Here is a 21,125-nt window from a genome sequence, read left to right as displayed (position 1 = left end):
AAGGACGGTGTCTCGTTCATGTTTTTCGCTCAGCACTTAGCATAATGTGGCACAGAGTAGGCATTCTGTAAATGTATGTTAAAATAACCAGTGCATAACTAATCCGAGAAAGAAAAATTCAACATGGAGCAACTTGAAAATGGGATTCATTACGACAGTTAGTGGTTCAAATTATTTTTCATGCTATTGAAGCCGTTCCGACCTACAACAGAAAGGCCCAAAACAGTACAAAAATCTCACAGTAAACCTTATTTTCCACTTGACTGAAAGAAACCACATTAAAACAAAAACAACATTTCCTGATGTTCTATTTTACTTGGAAAGAAAAGGAAGCCTCTCCCCCTGCCATAATTTCATAAATTCACCATTTCCCTCTCTCAAGCTGCAATTATCACTGGCATCTTAAATCTCTGAAGCCTTATCAGCCCTAGTTAAAACAGAAGAGACAACTCCTGTTCCCACCTCTTCAACCACTCCTGTAAAGTGACTAGCAATTTTACTTGTATGTTTACAGTATAATTCCGTGCAAAATGCAAGTCCTAAAACAGTACACTTTCATAAGGAGAAACAACAGGCAAAGCAAGGATTTTCATAAACTTGGGCATCCAGGAAATATTTCCTTATTTTTCTATATGCCTGCCCTTCTATGGAGTTAATTTCTACATAAGCCCCAGTAGGAAGGCAAGAATGAGAGGTGACAGAAACTTAATCTCAGCCGCTTTGGATTTCCCTTTCCTCCTTGAAGTCTAGGGGCTCATGTAGTTCCTGGATGTCCGAGGGGTGGACGGCAGGGGTGTTGGTCCTTCCTCTCATCATCTAACCAGCTATCTCTCAAGAAGTTTTGTCATACACACACAGACAAATGGCGTGGTACAACTACTGTGTACCATGTCAACAGACCACATCCAGTTGACGATGATCTGAAATCGGCTATAGTAGACATCTGAGCTACTGAAAGCAAAAGTGATAGCATGCTGGTCTCTACCAGAACCAAGTGATCAATTTTAGCATCTAAGCTCTGAAGCTTTATAATATGCCCTCTGAGAAGCTCAGCTCAATTTCAGATAAGTTACAAATGTGATACAAGGTTAATGCATGGAATGAGTGCTACATAAATTAAAATATTATATAAGGTTCAATGTATGTGATATTGTATTGAACGATAAAATTACAAGTAGATGATTTTTATTTATAGCAAATCATGATCACCAAACAAATCCTGTGGTTTTAAGCACAAAGGAAATTAATAACGGCTTTGAAGTCCACAAAAATATAAGCCCACTCAGAATTACATCTTTATCAGTGTAGCTTTCCTTGTACGGAACAATAGAAAAAATCAGAAAAATGCGTTCTGAGATACTAATGCTGATTATCTCAGGGTGGCAAGATCACTGGTGGTTTAACAATTTTCCTTTCATCTTTTTCATTTTCTAAACTTTCTGTGATACATACGTATTATTTTTAGAATAAAAATAATTAAATTGCATTAGTAAGTTCTGCTTTTGCGGGTATTGTGACTGAGACAGCAGGGGTCCTGTACGTGCATGTGTGCATGCATGCTAAGTGTGAAGTTGGCATGAGGGTGGACTATCGCCTAGTGCAGTAGAGAGAAACTCAAGTGATGGTGGAAATGGGGTGGGCGTGCGAGTCGTGTAGGTGAAAGAAGGCAGCCGATAACGTGGAAGGGCATACCCTGTCTGGAGGGGGCAGCTCTTGCTCAGGGCCAGCTGCCTGCTGCAACACGAGAGAGACTGCAGCTTGGTGTCAATTTTTCACGAGAAGCTAGATATCTAGATTTTCATGGGAAATTTTTTAATGTTGCAAATAAATTGTTTTTTAATCGTCAACACTGTGTCTGCCAAACCAAAGATGTCTGCAGGACAGATGTAGCTCCCAGGCAGTGCATTTGGACTTCCGTTCAGATCTTCTTAGGTGATACTTTGATAAATTAATTTACAGTGCTTCCCAACATATTTGACACCAGAGCACACATAAAAATAGGGTAATATTTGTACAGCACACTGGAAGAAGCTTCTGGTTGCCTAGAGATATCTGAACTGAGGCCCCTCGTAATGCTTAGGTCTCAGCCGTCCCCTGAATTATTGAGGGGCTGAAGGACAAACTATCCTGGGTGTCCCTGTAAGCCGTCATAATCCACTGGCAGCACCCACTATGGCGTGGCCCACTCTGCACTAGAAAGCATGGAGTAATGTCTGGGGGAAATGAGGTCCGCGTAAGCCGTTGGTGGTGGTAGAAGAGAGAACAGGGTTATAACGAGAAATCCCAGGAGCTGCAGAAGTATTTGGTGGGGGCAGGGAGGGGGGCTGGCTGGCTAGAGAACCTCCTGGAGAACCCGGGTCCTGCTCAGCTGGTGTAAGTTCCTTAAAGACAAGGAGCGTAAAGGGCTTTGTACCCTGGGGCCTGGCACAGACGCTGACCTAGACAGTACCCCCAAAATGTTTGTTGAATCAATGAAATGCAATCTCAGGGTGCTGACTCTGGAGGGCGAGGCCTTACCTCAAGGTTCTACCACTTTTCAGGGAGGGAGAGAAGTGGTCCTTGACCTACCCAACTCATGGACACCAGCCACTCCTTCCTCCCCCCTGCTCCTCCTCTCCCCTGAGGAATTTTCCTGATCCCTAGGAATCACACTGGTTTTTTTCCTTCAACTCTCAAAAAATGCTCTCGGGTTTGTTTTTTCTTTTCTAACTGTTTTTTTCCCCCCACAATGGGCCATGATGCAAGAAAGGAAATGCTAGTTAGTTTAAACCAATGGGGGGTGCACAAAGATTTCTCCAGGGCATGAGGGCCTAAAGATAGATTTACTGGATAGAATCCAGTTCCTAGGTCCCTGGGTCTGCGACTTCCTTCGTTAAAACTGATCTGCCTGAAGACACCTTGAGGGGTGCTGCTTTTTCTTTCTCCCCTTCCAGGATCCCCTCCCCTCCTCCTCCCACGTTATGAAAGCGAGGCCTTTCTCCCTCTCCAGATGTTCCAGCAGCACGTTGCCGTTGCCCTTGGGTGGCAGAACCTCGGAAGTTCCAGACCAGAAGGCAATTCAGATTACTGGTGTGGACGGTGACAAGGGGGAAGAATTATAATAATTTTTTTGAAACTGAGGAGGTTTTCACTTCTTTACTTTCAACAAAATTGAAGGAGGAACTAGGCGAGTGGTTAGTCGGTGACTCATTAAAAAATACGTTTTAATGATTCATTACTATGTGATTTTAGTTCTATAATTCTGAGGGGGTTCAAATAATGGTAGGTTATTGCTGTAAGAAAACTCCTTTCAGTCCCGTATTCTCATGCATGTGACTAAGTTTTTTCAGAGCTGACATTAAAAAAGAGAGTAAAAACATAATTCTGGCAATTAGTAATATTGACCCGCAGATACATAAGCTAATTGGAAGCAAAGCCCCCATCATCTCATTAAATGATGGATTTACAATAAAAGTTTAACCTTCTATATTTAATATTTATTTAAATGTGTCATTTATGTTGTTTGATCAATTTTGTCTATTTGAGAACTATAATGGGAACTCAGTACAGAAGAAAAAATAACACAGCATTATAGAACCAAGAATATTTCAATTTATATGTGTATTTTTACTGCAAAGAATTACTATAGAGTGATCAAAGATTTTCAAGCATCAAAATATGGCGTATTAGGATAAAATTTTGTGGGGAAAATGGAATGGAAATATGAATTCAAGGAGGAAAAGAAATGACGTGAAATTTCTGACAGTTAAAAAAGAGTTTGTATTTTGTTTTTAAATGACGTGGGAATCAAACCTCTATGGTTTTTACATTCCCTGATGAGATCCGAATGATGTAATAGTTTAAGTTTAAACATGTCAATAGTGCAGAGATCACATCCTTTGCCATTCTTTAAATTTTTTAATGAAAAAGTTTAGATACAAATTTAAAAACGTGTGAGGGAATATAGTTTTTAAAAATTATTTTAAGAAGCAAGCAAGCAGAGTCTAAAGACCACTAGTTTAGGAGCCAGGGCCCAGATCCTAGGACCAAATAAACTCCTATTTACTTTTTTCCAGTGATAAGATAGACTCCCTCTTTCGAATTGTAATAATTGGTCTTATCATTCGGTTCTTCAGTGAAGGAGATACTAAAGAATGGTGCAAGCAAATCTCGGTAATTAGCAGTTACTCAGTAATAAGCAGAAAACATCAAGAGCATTTAGCTTTAAAAAACGATTCATGGAATAATTCTAACCCAGGCCTGTGCTCTGAGTTCTAGACCTCCGTTTCCAGCTGGCTGTGACAGCCCATGTGGCGTCTCTCTCAGACGGTTTGACCACATCGTGTCCACTGTTCCAGTTCTGACAGTGGTTCCCCTCCCGGAAACCTCATGCTGGTTTCTCTTCTCGCTAAATGTCCCCTCCCTCAGAGTTTTAGGCACTGTGGCCCCGTGCTCCCACCACTGTGGTGGCTGCCGCCACTGGTCCTCCTGGAGTGCCTGCAGGCTGAGGCACAAAAGAAATAAGAGAAGGGGGGGGGGGAAGGTTAAGAAAAAATTGGTGATTTTTTCTGTTTTCTCTGAGCGTCAGGGGCTTACTTTCCTGCTTCTTGGGCCAGAACCAGAGGCTCTTCTGGAGCTCTCTCTTGCCATGCCTGGTTTCCACTTTGGGTTTTGGGCATCCTGAGCCCAGGCTAGGAGATACTGGAGGGGAAAGAAAATGGGAAACTCCCAGCTGGTTAGGCAGGACTTCAGTTCTCGTCTGCTTTCCCGATCTGCCTGCCACCATCTCATTTTAGAGTGCTCGTGCGCCCCATCCACTTTCCGTCTGCATTCACTCGTGCGCCCTGTCCACTTTCCATCTGCGTTCAGTGAGAAAGACAGGACGGAGTCAGCCAGCCTGGAAGGAACCTCTGTGTTCTGTATCTTGACTTCTTACTCTAGGAGAAGCATTTTCCATTTTTGTTAAATAGTTAATGGGTGCATGCCATACTCTGGACATTTAGGTTGTTTCCAGTTTCTCCCTTTTATAAACTCTGATAAATGTGTAGTTAGGAGAACTCAGGAAAATCTTTTTGTGGGGCCTAGGCCTTCCAAGCAAATTTCTATTATAAAAAGACTCTTTCTCCTTTTCACCATCAGACGGTCTCTTAAATTAGCTGACGCTAGTAGGTGTTCAGTTATAAGCAAGATCAAGCAACTCTGTGACAGTCCTGTAGTTTGAATTTAGGGGCAATTGTGTTTGACGTGTAAGACTTATAGCAATATTTATTAGTATAAATAGGATATATATAGTAATATAGCGAAATTACATTGCTTATAGTAATATAATTTGAGGGCACGTGGGCGGTCCAGTCTATGCGTGCCTGGCCATTGTGGACAAGACCCATGACTATATATGGATAGTCCCATAAACGTCAGAGCCCTCTGGCTCTCTCTGTGACAGCCTGGCATGATGGGATGCGGATCAGCATGATGAGCTGTGATCTGGGGAGACCCACAGGCAGCCAGGTGCCTCCGATTCTCTCCACCACCTGTGTGCTCTGCGCCTTCCCTGGAGCGGAGACAGTTAGAACCCTTCGTCTCTCCAACAGTGGGGACCCTCATCCTGCCTCCTCACTGAGTCTGCAGAGGGCAGGAGTGGCATAAAGCTTGCTTTTCGTCCTATCATATATCATGAGTCTGTTTTCTCTGTGTAAGGGTTCACTTGATTAGAGGAAGAAGAACCAGATTTTAGTTCCAACACGGGCAGGAGGAAATTACTCTGATCCTCTTCTGTCAGGATTAATCCATCTATATGGTTAGATTTCTCTCCAGAAAGATGGGACCAATTTATATTTCCACTAAAAATATATGAAAATGCCTATCTCACCATACCCTTACCAATAATTCTCACTGTTTAATATTCACTAATTTGACAGATGGAGCATGGTGGTTTCTTGTTTTAAATGTCTATCTCTTTAACTGCCTGTGACATGGAACATTTCTCCATATTCGCTGCCAGTTGGATATCCTCTTTTGTGAATTGGTTGTTCTTGTTAATTGCCCGTCTCTCTCTCCACATGTTTTTAAGCGTTATATTTTTAAAGATTTAACGTTTTATATTTATCATTTAGAGGAATCAGTGGTGGAAATATAAAGAAGCGTAACGAAACTCTGTTCTCCAGTTCTGAAGTCATTTTCTTGCATTGTTTATTCGAGGTCTACACAGGACAAAGGTGGCAAAGTTTTCATTAGTAACTGAAATCTAGAGAGGCTCCAAGAGCCTAAATTAAAATACCGGCCTAAGTTTTCTTCTGACAACTTTTTGATCAGACAGGTTGCTAATGTTCTTCTTCCTGTCCTGCCTGCCCTCTGCTGGAGGTGCTCAGGAGCAGGCCAGGAGAGGAAGCAAGCCCTAAGGAGCACAGTGAAGACGGAGGGGAGGCCAACCGGTGAACCAGCCCGCGAGCATTTAAAGGGCCAGTGTCTGACTTAACACATCTCTGTTCCTTGGTTTGTGTAACTTTAACTGGGGCCGACAGAGTTTACATAAGACTCTTATTCCCAAGTTGGTACCTTTCCATAGGTGCTGCTGTTCACCTTTGGTCTTGTTGACCTGGATAATTCCTGCACAGGAAAAACAGTCCCCAGTTCTACAGGGGAAAAAGAACACAGACGAGTGTAGTGTAAAGTGCAGTGGAGTAGGAAGTGAGGGTTCTGTCCCCAGCCCTGGCACTGGCTGGTGAGCCTGTGGAGGAGTCTCTTCCCCTCTCTGGGTCTGAGTTTCTTCCCTGTAAATTAAGGACGCTGATAGTAATGGGGCTACCGCGAGGCTCAAATGAGATACTGTGAGTGAGAGTGCTTTGTAAACAGTAAACCGCTCTGCAGATGGAGGGTGATATTAATAGTCTTGACAACTCTTTTCTCTCAATCAATGTTTAACTTGACCTAGTTGCCTTTGTATTTTAAAATAAGAAGTAACCAGTTTATCCTTTTAATCTTTAGCAAACACATAGAGCCTTTGGTCTCGGATCCATAGAAAAAGCAAACCACGTGTCCCAGTGTGACCCAGGTCTGCGTGTGCAGCGTCTAGATCTCACTTTCATTTTGGTTTTAATAATAGCATTAGAAGAGCGGAAAGTTTAAAACTACACCTTTCAGAACTAGTCGTTATTTAGTGACTCCACATTTCAAAAATATTGCTCATGTCTTTAAAATAAATTAACAGGTTCTTTCATTGTCACCTTGGCCTAAATATAAATATATTGACATGGTGGTGATAATGGCTTTTAGGTTTTTTTTTTTTAAACATTTCCCTGAAGCTGTAATAATTTAGAAGGTATTTTCAAATATTAAAGTTTAAGTATTTAAATGTATTAAATATTTAAATTAAATTTAAATGTTTAAATTGCTTATGCACTTTGTTCTGTGTGGCTGAAGATAAATGTGAAAATACATAGAATTGTATAACTAGAAGAGTTGAGAGTTTTGCATTCTCTTCCCTGCTACATTTAGTCTCTCCTCCCCCCTCCCACTCACTTTAGTAGGACATACCAGAAGCAAAAAAAGGTAGCTATCTGAAGAGATAAAACTGTCAAAGGTACCTGGTCCAAGTCATCATTATTCTTGCCCAGGTTTTTACAATAGCCACCCATCTGGTTTTCCTACTTCCGCCTGTTCTTAAAATAGCAGCCAGAATGATTCTGTTAAAATCCGAGTTAGATAATGTCACTTATATGCTCAGAAACCTCCAATGCCCTTCCTTCTCAGTGTTCTTTTCCCGCCCACCCCCTCCCTCCCACCACACTGGCCTCCTTGACCTCACCAGGTCTGCTTCAGCCTTGCCCTGGAATGTCCTTCCCTCAGCTGTCTGCAGGAGTGTGCCTCACCTCCTACAGTTCTGTTCCTCTTCTCAGTGGGGTCTTCTCTTTCACCTCTTTTTAAATTGCAGCTCTCAGCCCGCCACCACGTCCTTTCCTTCTATAACACTTATCGCCATCTGACCTACAATATGTTTACTTACTTCTTTTGTTTATTATCTGTCTTGTCCTCCAGAATGTAAGCCCCATGAGGGCGAAGGGTTTTGTTTGTTTTGTTGACTGCTGTGTCCTCAACACCCAGAAGAGTGCCTGGCTCTTAGTAAGTGCTAGGTAAATCTTTGCTGAATGGATGAATGAATAAAACAAAGTCTTGATCTTATTTGATTTGCAACTCTGTAAAAATTGCAAAATTTTCATCAAGACCTAAAAGAAAAAAAAGCCAGAAAACTTTGGGTATCTTCTGATATGAAACTTATTACTATAACATCCAGGGTATCAGTGTTCTTCTCTTCCACCCCCATCCAAATATTTCGGTCATTCTATGTCTCAAGAATTAAGATCTTCATTAACCATCACTGTCCTGTTGAGTGTAAGTCTAACTGTGGAAACCACTCCTTGTTGTCATGAAAGGAGGAAAGAATTGAATAATAATGAAACATCTGTCCTTTGCTTTCTTTGCCACTATAATCTCAATGGTCTTAATTTTGGCCACCTATTTTCTGACTTCTCCACTGTTTCCAAAATATAAATATTACCAAAGGATCTTGCTTGCATCTCTTCTCTTACTTTGCATGCTCTTATCCACTTTTATGGCTTCTATCATCTCCTTTTCTTAGATGGCTCTCAAATTTGCAATCTTGACATTTCTTATTGGCTCCCCAGTTCTAGGTATCCCAGCCTGGGAATATCCACCTGGCCATCTTTCAAGTTCCCAAATCTCATATGTTTAAAACCAGGTTTATCTTTTGTCTTTAAAACTGGCTCCTGTTCCAGTAATCCGTTTCTGTTAAGGACCCTGCCTTCTTCCACGTTCGGAAGTGTTTCCAAGGTTTGTAATTGTTCACGACTTTTTTCACATCGTCAATTGTTGAGCCTTACTGCTTATACTTCCAGAATGCCTCTTGATTCATCTTCTCTGTCTTCTTTGCTTTCAGTAGCTCGGGTCTGGGGCCTGAGATTCTGCGCTTCTTTTTTTTTTTATTTTTTTAATTTTTTAATTTTTTTCCTTTTTCTCCCTAAAGCGCCCCCTGTACATAGTTGTATATTCTTCGTTGAAGGTCCTTCTAGTTGTGGCATGTGGAACTCCGCCTCAGCGTGGCTTGATGAGCAGCGCCATGTCCGCGCCCAGGATTCGAACCAATGAAACACTGGGCAGCCTGCAACGGAGCGCGCGAACTTAACCACTTGGCCACGGGGCCAGCCCCTGATTCTGCGCTTCTGATATGCTTCTGAGTCAAGCAGATGTTGCTGGTCTGTGGACCACACTTTGAGTAGTAGGCTAGTTTGCTACCACACTTTGCTCTAGGCTCACAATGGCCACCCAAATCCAGTCTTCTGCTTCCCATTCCATGGCCTTCTCTAAGAGAAAGACTCAGTTCTCTTCACAAATAGAGATCTGATGTGGCCCAGTCTTGTTTTAAAAGAGACAAAGTCTTTTCTATGTCATAGAAGATTTAGAAAGTTACCGAGACAGAAGATAAAAAATAAAAATCAGCCATACTGGTCAATTCACAATTAATCATTAACACTGATGTATATTCTTTTGGTCTGTTCTTTCTTTGCATGTAAACACATATTCAGGTCATATCTGTATTTTTTAAAACATGAAGGAATGAGTTATATTTTTCTTTTGTTGCCCAATGTATAAATTTGCTCTCTAAGTATGTTGAATCCTCTGTCTTAAAGTAGAGTCTGCCTTCTCTATACATGTCCCCTCCTCTACCTCTGGGAACTGGGAACTGGGTGCAGCCAAGCAGATGCATCCTCTCTAGACTTTGATTCAAGAGCTGGTGACTCAAAGCAGCAGAGATGACGCAGAATCCGTTCTGGCCAGGGGACGGCAGCAATGGCAGCTGCATCCGGTTTCCAGTGGCAGCAGAGACAGCTGTTCTGTGGCAGTGTGCTGGGTCCAGCATCCGAAGACTTGGCAGTACAAGCCGTGGGGTCAGTGCTCGGCAGCCGTGCTGGTGACTTCACAGAACCAGCTCTGTGGAATGTTTTGGGGGTAGTTCTTGCCCCGTGGTTTGTCTTCCTACTTTCCCTTCTCAAAGTAACTTAAAAGTTGACTTAATTTGCTGACAACAAAGACTAATGATATTAACAATAACTAACTCTTAGGTAGTGCTCTCCATGAGCCAGACAAATTTCAAAGTGCTCTTTATATATATTAACTCAACAACCCTGTGGGGTATGTACTGGTTTTATCCCCATTTTACAAATGATGAAACCGAGTTACAGAGGTTAGGGTACTTGTTCAAGGTCATATGACTGTCAATGACTGCTCTGAAACTCAAACCTCATCAGTCTGACCTAGTTGTTAAGGAGCCCTAACTGATACATGTCGTGTTCTATAACCTGAGTTTTTCGTACAACAAAATTTCATGAGCGTTTCCAATATTATTAAATATTCATCCAAATATTTAAAGTAGCTGTGTAGCATTCAGTTGTAAGTATGATTCACAGTTTATTTAACCAACTTGCTATTGTTGGACATTAAGAATATCCTGGTGGCTAAACTTTTCTTTTTTTTCATTAAATATCCATGACTATTTCTTTGGGATAAAGTCCTAAAACTGAATTCTTGGTCAAGGAGTGTTCTGATTTCCTTCCTGAAAGATTATTCCCGTTTACACACACAGCAGTGTATGGAAGCCTGTTTCCCTGAGTCCTCATTAGCATTGAATATTATCATTAAAAACTTTTTTCTTGATGGTACTGAAAATGATACGTAGTTTTCTTTTAAACCTGAAATTCTTCAAACATTTAAAAATACACTTATTGGCCATTTATCAAGAGTTCTTTTGTGAATTGACTGCTCCATCACCTATGGGATAAGGCTGAAACTTAGAAGGCAGTCTGAGCCTCTTCCTACTCTGACCCCGACCACTTTTCTAATTAATTCTCCTCCAAGTCCTAAACATTCACCCTGCACACCCACGGAGATGATTTTGTATTAGTTGGAACCATATGAATGTGCTAACTTTGTAGGCCAAAAAATGGTTGACTATTGACAATTTCATATGGTTAAACCTTATAAATCTCCCACATGTGCTCCCATTAGAGTGTTCTTATAAATGTCTTTGCCTCTCCTTGCCTGGTGAGATCCTTCTCCTTCTTCATAAGGCCAAGTTCACTGATGATGTCCCCTCCCCCACTCCTTTGCCATTCCTCTCCTGTTCCTCCCCTCCCCCGAGCTTAGGTAACTATAAATCCCCCTTCACTCTTCCCACTCTGCTTCTTTCCTGTCATAGCTGCTGAGGGTCCCCGGGTCTTGCAGCTCCATAATGTGTTTGCATCTGCCTGGCAGACGCTGAGCCCTCTGTTGCTTTTTGCCAGCAGAGACTGTCTTATTTATTTTGGCACCCACAAAGCTAGCCAAGTTTCTGACTCATAGCAGGTGCACAGCAAATATCTGTTGAATTAAAGAACTAGTGACTTTAGGGCCCAGGAAGTGCCTTATTAGCCAAATAATAATTGCAATTTCCTTCCATGTTTAGATAAGGAAGAGCATGTGTAACACCCACTAATATCTTCTAATTTGGTTGGTTGGTGTTTTATTTGGAATTGATCCTCGTTGTTTTCAATCCTCCATCCTTCTCACTCAGCTTTGTCTATATTTTCAGATGGGGCGATTATATTGCAATTTGATGAAGTAGATTCATTCCGTGGCACTATTCTCAAGGATGAAACAACACAGTTCTCTGACTAGCTAAATAAGTAATCAGTGTACTTTCCAAGGAATAAATTTTATTTTGACCCTTTTAATCTTATTCACCTTTTTTCTTAGGTGGACTTTCAGGAACTTTTAGTGACTTCCAGGAAATACTAACGCTATGGATAGAGTTATAGTGTTACGACAGCTTCAGGAAACATTAGAAGTAAAGATATTTTTAAAAACCATTAAAAACATTTAAACTGAATCTTAATAAAACAAAGCCTTCTGTTTATGAAAGAGATATATTGTGCAATCAGTTTAAATTGCACTTACAGTAAGAAAATCATAGAATCATAGAACTTTAAAGATGGAGGAACTCCCTAAGTTTTTCAGGCTGTACTCTTTGGTGGAAAAATACCAGGTTGAGTGGAGGAGAGAAGATGATAGTCGGAGTTTAGCTTTGGCTCCATATTTCCTTCTCCAGTTAATTTTCAAGTGATGCCCAAGGCTTGCTCGTCTTCCCTCACCTGCCTCTCCTGCCCAAGCCGTGCCTCGAACAAGTTCAGGTAGAAGCGGTCTCAATACCGGGCATCCCTTGTGTTTATAGTCAGAAGGGACTGGGTGTCTTGCCCTCCCCCCACCCGTCTGCCCAGACGTCTAGACAGCTCTGGCCTTTTTTTCCCTCCTTCTCGTTAGGCATGTGTGTGCTCAGCAATTTGCCTTTTGTCAGTGGGTTTCTCTAACCAGGTTACTGGGTCAATTACCAGATCCAAATATCCAGAAGTTCTGCTTCAGATTTTTAAATAGAGGGTGGAATGTTATAATAAAAAAGACATGGTAACAACCATTGTCAAGAACGTGGAGAAATCCGAACCCTCATACACCGCTGGTGGGAATGGGAAATGGTACCGCCACTTTGGAAAGCAGTCTGGCAGTTCTCCAAGTAGCTAAACACAGAGTTACCATGTGATTCAGCCATTCCACTCCTGGGTATACCCAAGAGAAATGAAAACATATGTCCACACAAGAGCCTCTACATACATGTTCATTGCAGCATTATTCATAATAGCCAAAGAGTAGGCACAACCTAAATGTGCATTAGTTGATGAATGGATAAGTAAAATATGGCGTATTCATTAAATGGAATATTATTCAGCAGTTAAAAGGAATCAGGTACTGATACATGCTCCAACATGGATGAACCTTGAAAACATGCTAAGTGAAAGAAACCAGTCATGAAGGACCACATATTGTATGATTCTATTTATATGAAATTTCCAGATAGGCAAATCTATACAGATAGAAAGCAGATTAGTGGTAGCCAAGAGTGATGGTTAAGGGGAGTAGGGCTTCTTTTCAGGGTAACGAAAATCTTCTAAAGTTGATTGTGGTGATGGATGTACAGGTCTGTGGATTATACACTTTAAATGGGTGAATTGTACAGTGTGTGACTTACGTGTCAATAAAGCTGTAAAAAAGGAATGTGTGTTTTTTTCGTTTAATTTGGTCTCCTAGTACTTCTCTGGCTAGCTGAACGTTCCCATGTCTAATTTCAGACTTGTTCTGCCCTTTGATACTGCTTGAAGTCCAGCCAATAGCTAACGTAGCAGAGTGGAAATTTAAGTCACACTATAACTCAGACACGAAGAGAAAATATAAGTTCTTTATCTAGGTCTTTAATCAGTCTGGCTTTCCTCCTGAAGCACCAACTGATGGACAGTGGGAAAAAGGAGTAGCATGTTCAGCCCTGCTCCCAGTCTCTGGGAGGGCCACTACGGTGGAAGAAACAGCTGGGACTCACTTCCCTGCCACTAACACACACCATTCTTGCTGCAACTAGATTCTCTCGAATGCCCAGTGGACAGGACAGTGTGGTACTCCATACGTAGTAGGATTCTGAGCCCTTGTCCTGATTCTTGATTCTGTGCCTTGCTGTGGCCTCTGTTTTCTGTGAGATTCCAGACTCGCTTTGGACTCCTGGATGTGTGTGCTCCATAACTCTTGATGGCTCTCTTGACTTCTGACTGCTGGCTCTGTCTTGAGCACCGGCTCCCAGGCAATGCCTGTGTCTCTGGGTTTGCTGTATTCCCTTAGCAGTCACAAAGGCTCATTGTTTCAGTCTCCTAGTTGTGGCTTCTGACCCGATCTCTATGATCAGTAGCTGGCTAGGGTGATAACATGATTGTTTTGTGGTTTCCTGACGGATTCGAGCTTAATAGAATACATACACTTACCCCCTTCTTCTGAAGCTGGATTTAGAAGCACTCTAAAACATTTTAAATAAAACTTGCCATGTTTTTATAATTTTGTATTGATGATGCTATGAGTACTTATTTTACTTTTTAAAGCTCTGTTTTTTTGCTAGTGTTTTAGGAAAGAGACTGCCTGACTATTGGTGCTTTGAAGGGAGAGAGGTGCAATATAGTATTATATTAGTTGGCCCAGGAGGAAGATAACCTGTGATGTATATTCGCTATTCAAATTGTTTTATCTTGGCCAGAGCAAGTCAGTGATGTGACAGTTCAGAAAGGAATGCAGAATACTCACTGGGTGCTTTGAGCGATTTGTGTTCTGAAGGATTGTGACTTCTACAAACAACCAGAATACTTCAAAATTGATGTTCATTCGGTACTGAATAGGACCTTAGCATTGAGAGAGTGCCCTAGAGTCTGAACGCCGATGCCTGGGAGGGCTCTCTTTTTTTCACAAATAATACGTTATTTTGGGAAAAACCCCCCAAATTTAGGAATACCTAACATTATATGAATGCATATTGAGTTTACAAAGAAACAAAGGATTAAAATATTTGACTGCTAAATGAATAGAGGTTTGAGAATATATTTTATAGGCTTTTTATTCAAGGGAGGCTGTCTGGGTCTATTATATACTTATATACATATGTAAATGAAAAATTCGGGGGGATATGTATGTAAATACATATAAAAATATGTATATATAAGTAAATAATAAATATATGCATATATTCTTAGGTATGTTGCTCCAAGATTCAGCTGGATATAATTTTCACATTACCAACTTAATCAAAGTCATACCTGTTAATTCATAAATTATACCTATTAATTCACTGAGAAGTGAAATATCGATAATGACAATTTAAAACAAGTGTACTCTTTTGAGTGTTTATTTGCTTATTCAGATATTCAAAAGTATTAAGAGGTATTGGGGCTGGCCCCGTGACCGAGTGGCTAAGTTCGTGCACTCTGCTTCAGTGGCCCAGGGTTTCGCCAGTTCGGATCCTGGGCGTGGACATGGCACCACTCATTAAGCCACGCTGAGGCAGCGTCCCACATGCCACAACTAGAAGGACCCACAACTAGAAATATACAACTATGTACCGGGGGGGCTTTGGGGAGAAAAAGGAAAAATAAAATCTTAAAAAAAAAGTATTAGGTATAAAAAATGCCTGAGCTATTCGTAACGACTCTAAAGCAGCTGTAGAAGAAATACTAATAAAACGTGAGGCGAAATTACATAGATCACTCCACCTGAATAAAGGCGAGGATGACAGACAAGGAACAGCCAAGAAAGAGAAGGAAAATTAGAAATGAGAAGAATGGTGAAACATTAAGGGACTGGTCTAACCGAAACCGTGGGTGGATCAGAGACAATCAGCGTGTAAGAGTGGAACACAGGAAAAATGTGTTTGCACAGTGTAAGCACTGCCCTGCCCCGCCATTTATGTATTATTCCCACACGACTCACACCTCTCATTCCATTTGTACTGGTTGGGGTGCAGATTAGCTAGACTGCTCTATCCAATGGGCCCAACATATAATGACTGAAGCAAGTAAAATCCAGGTCTACAAGTTGGCTTGAAAGTGTGTGGGACCGAGGCTCTTTCTGTCTTGTGGCTTTGCCCTTCTTGAAGCTGTTGTATCATTCACACTGCTGAAGATGGCTCGTCACCATACCAACTGGATCCACGTTCCAGCCAGCGTGAAAAGGAAAAAGGGAAGCAGAGGCCATATGAAAGGGAAACGAAGGAGAAAGAAACCTGACCATGTGTCCAATGTGATTTAAGAATAGTTAGATATGGGAATTTAAACAGCTCCTTAGGCAGTGTTATGTCTTTCTGGGAAAAAATGGTCCATCTCTGAGATACACCTACCCTTCCTGCTTCTCTCCTCAAGAAGATACCGTGGTATAAAGGGGAGAAGGATGTGGTTTACGTGTCCCCATTGATGTGGGATGAATTGGGGCGATTTGGCTGCTCACCAGGCTTCCGGAGGGCTCAGTCGTAGAGATGATCTTTTTCCAGGGCACCACATGAAAAGCAAGGACAAGTTCCTCTGCCTTTGGTATTACTTTCATTTATTCAACACAGCAGTTCTCAAAGTGCGGTTCTTGGACCAGAAGCATCAGCATCACCTGGGAATCACCCAGGTGATCATCACCTGTGCGAGAAATGCAAATTCTTGAGTCCTACCCCAGACCTACTGGGTCAAAAACTTTGGGTCTGGAGCCCAGCAACTGTGTTGTAACAAGCGCTCTAGATTATTTGAGGCACATTAAAATTTGAGAAGCACAGATTTAATGCAATTCACTCAAAGGAGAAATCAGAATACATGTTTAGCTGACTGACTCTCTTTTTCTCTTGGTCTCTCTCTTCTTTCCACAATTCCCTGGGACTAAAAGGAATAAGCTTTTTGTTTATTTCTCCTAATGTAATACCCTACTTCCATAAAGCGTCAGCTTTCATATCAACATCACATAACAAAACAAACAAGACCTGTGAGAACGGGCCCTTTGGGCTTGGCTGGGGCAAGGGGAAGGAATAAGGTATTCAGAAAATAGCCTGGATTGCTGCATGATCCTATTTTGAATGCCAGAAGCTGAATGTTAGTTTAGCCTTTATATACTTTCTTTAAGATATACTGGTTTCCAGTTCCCCCCTGCCCCCGGTGGATACCATGAACTGACCCTGCAGAGGGTCCTATTCTCAGAGCAGTAAGAGAAGAACACATTATTTTTCAAAGTATTGTACAACCCACTTACACTATTCACTTCTGCCAGGAGTCTACACTTGAATTTGATGAGAATGATGAAGAGGATTGGCTGCCCGTGCCTACATGCTCCCCAGGAAGAAATAGTACCGGGCAACAAAAACAGAAACAGTCAAGAATAGAGACCGTCTAATTCCAGCTCTGTTTCTGTCCCAGCATCCTCAGTGAAGTGCATAGTTTCCCCTGATTATAAAATAGAGACAACATTCTGAATGCAACATTACATAAAAAGGCATTTATTTTTACTCCTTCCCCTGCTTGGAAATAGTAATTTGTCTTCATTCTCAATGTGAGTTAGAATTTATACTGCCTGAGCAGAAAAGATTTCAATTTTCATTCGTTTAGCAATAGTATCTTTCCTTGGGAGAGAGTTGCCTAGTAAACAAAAAATGTGCGGGACGTTAAACGTTCATAATTATTTAAAAGAAATAACTCTAATTATGCTACATTAATATGGTTATAAATTGGAAGTTGTCACTTTTGCGAATGGGGAATTTATATAGAAAGAGACCGGGGCCTGCCCCGTGGCCGAGTGGTTAGGTTCGCGCGCTGCGCTTTGGTGGCCCAGGGTTTCACCGGTTCTGATCTTGGGTGTAGACATGGCACCGCTCATTAGGTCACGCTGAGGCAGCATCCCACATGCCACAATTAGAAGGACCCACAACTTAAAATATACAACTATGTACCGGGGGACTTTGGGGAGAAAAAGGAAAAATAAAACCTAAAAAAAAAAAAAGAAAGAAAGAGACCTGATTCTTGCCTCCACCTAAACCATTCTCCACATGTCTGACCTTTTGAAGAACCGTTTTAAAAATGTAAATTGCTTCACTCTCATCTTTTTGGGCTTCCTATTGCATTTAGAGTAACTTTAATATCCAAAGTTTTGCAGGTTCTGTCCATGAATTCTTCTCCAGCATGATCTTAAGGCTTTTCCTCCTTGCTCATATTGGCTTTCTTTCCATTTCTTGAAGGATCCAAGTTCTTTCCTAACCCAGGGCTTTGGGACATGCTCTTGGCCAGGAATGTCCCTTCCCTAACCCTTCACAGGACTAATTCTCACTGATTCTTAATTTCTCAGCGAATTGTCTTTTCATCAGAAAAGCCTAGTGTGGCTTTAGGAGTCTCTCTTATTGACCCTTTCCCTTCATATGGATTGTCACAATTTGTAGTTATGTATAAATTTTGTGGTTATTATTTTATTGTCTAAATGAGATTATAAACCCTGTAACATTGGGATTGTGTCTGTTTTGTTTACCTTCCTGTGCCTGGTGCCCCGCACATGGGGGGGTCGTCCATAAGATGTGGGGATTGGATTACTAACTACCATTCAGAAAAATAGACAATGTGGTTTGAAATATGAATGACAAATTACGCTGAAGTTTTAACAACATTACAATGTATTGAATTTGATTGTTCACAAATGGGTTTTATTCCAAAATTTGCAAACTGGTTATTTGACAATCAGAATATATTGCTCTGTAGAAAAGCTGTCATTATTGGTCCAGGCCTGTGCCCGCTGAAAATAAAAATTACAGATCTTCTGCAAGCTCACCCCCATCCATATATTGGCATTCTTAGACTTTGGTTTCCAAATCAGGATTCCTAATTTTCAGCCTCCATGTAATTTTTTTTTTTAAGATTTTTTTTTTTCCTCAAAGCCCCCCAGTACATAGTTGTATATTCTTCGTTGTGGGTCCTTCTAGATGTGGCATGTGGGGCACCGCCTCAGCATGGTTTGATGAGCAGTGCCATGTCCGCGCCCAGGATTCGAACCAACGAAACACTGGGCCGCCTGCAGTGGAGCGCGCGAACTTAACCACTCGGCCACGGGGCCAGCCCCCTCCACGTAACTTTTAAGGCCTTCGTTTTTTGTGAATTTAAGATGGCAGTGATGTCTTGAAAGGATGATTTTCCCTTGTCTTCCCTCTCAGTGTCTCTTTTGTGATCTGCATGTCTGCGCGAGGAGGAGCGTTGCTGTAGAGTTGCGCCCAGCAGAAGGGCTAGCCTTGAGTAGCTGGGAAAAGCACAGCTTCCAGCAGTAGTTTGGAGCGCAATCTGTCAGCACAGCATTCGCGCGCCCAGTGTAGGGGTGTGTTTGCATGGAGGCGGATGCAGATGGAGGATGGGGAGTGGAGGAAGCCGGAGACGCTGCTTGGGGGAGGGAGTCTGACCCTGGAGTCAGCCCCTTGTACACTGGAGTGTCCCCTGCTGTTTAGTCACAGTGGCAGCTGCACAGCCCTAACTATCCTTGGAATGCCAGCTCTGGAAGACCTCATCATTGGCACCCAAGTGGCCGACCACAAATGCAGATGTGTTTCTTCAAGGGCCCAGTATTAGTCAGGCATCATAAGAACAATTATTCATTGCCGCTCTCTCTGCTTGAGGTCAGTTCAAATCAAATTCAATCTTCCTTTCAAGTCCCTCTCCGACCCAGAGAAGCATATTAAGCTTGGAAAGGCCTTGGTGGCTAAAAATTTCCCAACCAGAAGAGGAATTTCCGCTACAACACCCCTAGCAGGTGTTCCCTCTGGCTTTTGTTTGAATACTCACCTCCTTAACAGACAGCCCGCTTGTATTTGGACGGCTCTCATTGTTACGTGTTTCACTTCCTTACACTGCAATGAGACCTGCCTCCCTGAACTTGCTCCCCGTTTGTCTCTGTCTCGCCCTCCGAAGCTGTGCAGAATATATTTAATCCTTCGGCACCATCGTTCTCCAGACGTTTGAAGCCAGCTGTGAGATCCTCCCCCTAACTTTTCTCTTTTCCAGGTAAAACAGCCTCAGATCTTTCAATTGTACATTTTATAAACAGTGTCTTAATGTGGAGAATGTACTAGCAACAGACCTAGGCAGACCTGGGTTCTGTTAATTTGTTTATTCAATTATTTATTCTTTTTGCATTATTTCCGCTAGCAAGTTGAGTAAGTATGATAAATCTTACAAAGGAGAGGTGCATGGTTCAATGAGCGCATACACTAAGGAGAGATTTGACCCAGGCTGGGGAAGTTGTCTAAGGCTCTGTTAGGAGGTCAAGGATGAATTGAGCTGATGGCTGGGTAGTAGTTTACAAGGTGAAGAGGAGAGGAAGTGCCTTCCAGGCAGAAGAAGCAGTATGTGCAAAGGCTCTGTGGTGAGTAGGGCATGTGATGGAGACATCACTTACCCTCTTGATCTTTAATATCTGTATATACGCAAAGATGCATTACAATACCTTCTCCCTTATTAAGAGAATTGTTCCGAGTACCCGTGAGATGGAGATGAACGTGCTTCAAAGTGGCAAAGTCCTGTGGTACTATTCATAATAGAATAATCCATTAACCCAGGCGGGCCTATTCCCTCACTGTCCCACCAACAGGCATTCCCACTTCTGTGCTTTTGCTTCTGCTCTTTCCTTCCTAGAAAGGTCTTTCCTTTTCTGTTTATCCAGTCCTTGCAACCGTTACTGCCCATCTCGGGTCCTAAATCCTTGGGCAAGCTTCTGTGGGTGCTCAGGCTCAGGTCCATTTCTAAGCGTAATAGTAAAATGCAGAGGTTTGTAATCCTGGGTTTGAGTCCAGGTCAGATTCCTGACTTCCCGGTGGCCTTAGGCAAATTATTGAATTTCTCTGACGTTCTATTTCCTTATGTGTGCAAAAGGGGCCATAGCTATCTACTCAATTAAAGTGGTTGTGAGGATTGCGATGAACGTATGTATAACAGAGCCCTTCCTGATGGTTCTTACTTCCTTTTCCTGTACCTCCTCAGTGGCCCACACCAGCTGGCTCAGTAATTCTTTGCAAGGCCGACTCTAAAGATAGAGGAGTAAGGAGGAAACCATTTGCTTTGGTCTCCCCCACCACCCATTTTCTACTGCAATATCCGGTGTACGTGCGCACACAGTGAGCCTGATGTGCATGCACACGGGACTTCTGAGCCACCCACAGGCCCACCCAGTTACCTTACAGCTCCCCGGGCTCAATGTCACGTGCAGGGCCAAACCAGCCCAGTGAAACTGTAGAAGGCAAGTTATATTGATGCTTTAAATGGCAAATAAAATCATTTCTCAGAATGTCATGTCCAAGGCTTTTCTGGACTAATGATTCTTTTGCAGAATCCTATTTCATAAATATAGTTTGACAGTTTTTAATCACAGAAAAACAAATTATTTAATTCGTAAATAAACGAGTTTTCAAAGTGCCTACATTCAAATGAAGTTAACTAGGTGAAATTCTAGCATTATCTGTCAAAAGATTGCAACCGAGATGTCGAGACTGCATTCAACGTTGTAGTGGCAAGATATTGAATTTCCATCTCAAAAAGGGAATGGAAATGTGCTAAATTGATTAAGTCTATTGATTTAAGATTCTGTGTGTTTACACACTGCAGACAATGGTGGTTCCATACTGCAAGAAATTTTCTTCTTTGTAGAATGAAAAGAATCTGCAAAATAGAAACTAAATCCCTATAGTC

The 21,125-nt window shown here is 41.9% G+C and overlaps 1 long non-coding RNA gene across 2 annotated transcripts in view; it reads left to right on the top strand.

Moving 5' to 3' along the window:
- Window positions 1-21,125, top strand: part of LOC123285572 (uncharacterized) — a 90,669-nt gene that overhangs the window by 54,686 nt on the left and 14,858 nt on the right. The window contains exon 1 of one of the 2 annotated variants that reach the window (XR_011502253.1): window positions 19,281-19,445. The exons of the other annotated variant lie outside the window; for it this stretch is intronic. This is a non-coding gene — a long non-coding RNA (uncharacterized lncRNA). Of the gene's footprint in view, window positions 1-19,280; window positions 19,446-21,125 lie in introns of those variants that run through there. 2 annotated transcript variants of the gene reach the window in all.

This window comes from Equus asinus, chromosome 1 (assembly GCF_041296235.1).
Source record: "Equus asinus isolate D_3611 breed Donkey chromosome 1, EquAss-T2T_v2, whole genome shotgun sequence".
Lineage (NCBI taxonomy): Eukaryota > Metazoa > Chordata > Mammalia > Perissodactyla > Equidae > Equus > Equus asinus.
Note: the sequence above shows the minus strand (reverse complement) of the source record. Positions and strands in the feature narration are given on the sequence as shown.